The sequence below is a fragment of the Myodes glareolus genome, chromosome 14 (assembly GCF_982192425.1).
Source record: "Myodes glareolus chromosome 14, mMyoGla1.1, whole genome shotgun sequence".
Lineage (NCBI taxonomy): Eukaryota > Metazoa > Chordata > Mammalia > Rodentia > Cricetidae > Myodes > Myodes glareolus.
In genome coordinates this window covers 39,325,741-39,329,134 of record NC_142039.1, presented here as the reverse complement: position 1 = coordinate 39,329,134, position 3,394 = coordinate 39,325,741, and the positions used below count along the sequence as shown (strand labels likewise).

General features: G+C 42.7%; 1 non-coding gene across 1 annotated transcript; it reads right to left on the bottom strand.

Moving 5' to 3' along the window:
• Positions 1-1,891: 1,891 nt before the first annotated feature.
• Positions 1,892-1,963, bottom strand: Trnaa-ugc (transfer RNA alanine (anticodon UGC)). Its single transcript has one exon. It is a non-coding gene; the product is annotated as a tRNA-Ala (tRNA).
• Between the last annotated feature and the right edge of the window lie 1,431 nt (positions 1,964-3,394).

Below are 3,394 nucleotides of genomic sequence, written 5' to 3'. Positions count from 1 at the left end.
GGCGACAAGTGCAGTCTTACTACTGCTCCTTACTATAATTTATGCCCTTGCTTCTAGTTTGGTGTTTCAGTGTTCTAACTTGACCCCATGAAATTTTGTTTTTGAATTTTTGAATTGTCTGATCTAAACAGAGAAAGGTGTTCTGCACGAACGATCTCAGGCTATTCTTCCCACCGTTGTCATATTCTGCAAGGCAGCAGATCCTAGCGCCCCTCCGGGGAAAATCCCAAAATAGAATCTTGAAGTAGGTCTTAAGAATCCCCCTTCTTACAAATCTGCCGATGAGGTTCAAAAGAGAGTCAAGAACTTTTTGAAAAGGAGCACATGATTGTTCTGAGAAATGCAGATACAGGTTGGAAGACAGGAAATCAACTAAAAATAAGAGTTAAGTCTACCACATTTAAGATCAAATTCTATAAAGCTCCTGGAAGGAAAATAAACTAAAACCTCTTGACAGGACTGGGTCTAGGGTTCAATAGTACGGTACCTGATCACACTTGACTAAGATGTGCAAGGCAGATGGGGTGGGGGCAGGGGCAGAAACCTCAGATGGAATCTCTCACAAAAGAGAAATATTTGTATGTGACAGCAAACACGACATACTCTGAAAAGCAAACACTGTAGATAGTACTGTAAAAAGAAGTCTAAGAAAATAGAAGCACCGTGTCCGCTGTTTGCATGACTCGGCACACAAAGATCTTCATAAGCAGGGTTAATAAAATTCTTATCAAAGTCCGGCAAGAGGCAGGTATGTGTGTCAACGACAGAGTGCTTGATGAGAATGCTCAAGGCCCGGGATTCTAAATTCTGGCAGTGTGTGTGTGTGTGTGTGTGTGTGTGTGTGTGTGTGTGTGTGTGTGTGTGTGTGAGAGAGAGAGAGAGAGAGAGAGAGAGAGAGAGAGAGAGAGAGGTATGGGTGTATTGCCTGAATGTCTCTGTCTGCTCCTGGTGCCCACAGAAGCCAAGAAGAGTGCATTGGACCTCCTGGAACTGGGATTATACAAGGCTGTAAATTGCTGTGTAGGTGCTGAGCTTTGAACCTGGGTTCCCTGAAAGAGTCCCCCGTTTTTTTTTTGGTTTTTTTGTTTTTTTGTTTTTTGTTTTTTTTTAATCACTAAACCGTCCTCCCAGGCTCACTACCACTTTTTTTTTTTTAATTCCAACAAGATATTTTGTAGATATTGACTAGATGATTCTAAAATGTGTGTGGAAAGTCATAATAATTCTAATAAATGTGTATGGAATTAAAACAGCGAAAATGCTTCTAAGCCATATAACACAGGATCAATCTAGCTAGTTTCTGTTTCTACGTTTGAGTAACTGCAATTACTAAAACTGTATGGTAATTGTGGAGACATAGACACATAGGACAGAACAGAACAGAAAAATGAAATCACACAGACATCCCCAACTATTTTTATACAGAGTAGCAGAAGAAATTTTGTTGAGGGAATTAGGCTTTTAAGAAATGGTACTGGAAAGTTAGGCATCTGAGGAAATGAATGAATGCGTGAACTCTGACGTCTTATATGAGAATTAAACCTAAAGAGATTGTGGGTATAAACTCAAAACTTTTAGGAAAAGTGGAAGGAAATCTTGCTGTTTGAGGAGCATAGTTTTCTAAATGAAATCAATGAATGATTCAGACGGGGGGAGAGGGAAGAAGAAACGGGGAAAGGTTAGGAGAAGGGGCGGAAGTGGAACAGAAAGAGAAGTGGAGGGGAGCAGGGCCTCCAACTGCTTGGGCTGACACAACTGTCCAATGAATGAATTTCATGTTTTCAGCTCCCTTGTTGAAGTAATGCCACACTCAGAAGAGCGTTAGGAGCGGTGATCACAGATTGCAAGAGACGTATAGAGTTGCAAAGAGAGATTCTAGCAAAAGTCGGAGTGGAGGTACCGGGGATCGAACCCGGGGCCTCATGCATGCAAAGCATGCGCTCTACCACTGAGCTACACCCCCTGCTCCTGTAGGACTGTCTTTAGTATTTCACTAAAAATGAATTCTGTTTTCCAACGGGACCCTAAACCCAGGAAAAGATTTAGAACCTATGTTAAATAACACAAGGAGCTAACTTTGAGTCATAAGCATCTCCTACTGCGCTTGGCAAGGTATCAAGTTATGGATTCTCTTCATGTCTTCCAGAATTTCTTCACCCAAGACACAAAGTAGTGGGAACGTCCCTTTTTTCCCACCCAGGCGACGTGATTTCTGTTATTTGCTCAGTGCAAATACAAATGGCCAGGGCCGCTGGAAGAAAGGCACCGTCAGAAAACACTCTGAAAGAGACTTTAATGTATTTCTTTAATATAAACTTCCGGATTAATTAACCTAATCCAGGACACCTAGCTAATAGTACTAAAGAGAAGTTCGCCCAGTCTCTAGTATTGTAGTTTTTGTCAACTTAACACACACAAACCTGGGAAGAGGGAATCTCAATTGGGTAATTGCTTCCAACAGATTGGCCTTTGGGCATGCCTGTGGCCTTTTTCTTAATTGTTCTTTGATTTAACCGTGTCCAGGCCTCTGTGAACAGTGTCGCATCCGGGAAGGAGAGCTTGAACTGCGTAAGGAAAGCTAGTGGATCGAGCGAGGAAAAGCCAGTAAGCAGCTTCCTCCATGGTCTCTGCTTCACTGCAATTCGTGACTGCCTGCTTCCTGACTTGAGCAGGATCCTGCCCTGGCTTCCCGAGATGATGGACTGTTACCTGGCAGACTAAGTATAAACCCTTTGTCCCCAGGTTGCTTGTAAACACTTTGTCACGGTGTTTAGCACAGCAGCAGAGAGGCAAGCCAGGACACACAGCTTCGGGGATATAGGTAGGCGCTGCACACGAAGGACAACTGAAGAGAGGGTTGAAGGGAGAAACACAGCAGAACGCTGGAAGTTTTTGCTGAGTAAAACCAACAGGACATCCCAACTGACGAAAGAACAGAAAGGGAGATTGTGATATCGCTTAGGGTTAGGACTACTTGGGAAGCTATAGCAGTTTTTGGGGTACCCTTGTGACGATGTAACACCCCAGAATTCAAGCTGTTGCCCACTCTGGCCTGGAATTTTTGAAGAATCAGTTACTGTCACTGTCCACAGAGCTAATCAAAACTTGCAAACTTAAATGTGAACAACTCAAACAAACACCTTTGCTGCTATGGCTTTTATGAGCACCACTATTTGTTCAGATCAAAGCTGTGTTTGAACTACAGGAGAAAAGTAACGACAAGAAAATGTGTTGGTGACTCCAGGTTCCTAGAGGTTAGTAACTTCCTTTCTGTCCTTACGTGAGTCTTTGCTGGTCTTCATAATATCTGCCCCTTTAGAAACTGGCAAGTGAGAGTTGTCTGGTGGCACTAGGCTTCTAAATCATTATGCAATTTTTAAAATAAAAACAGGAC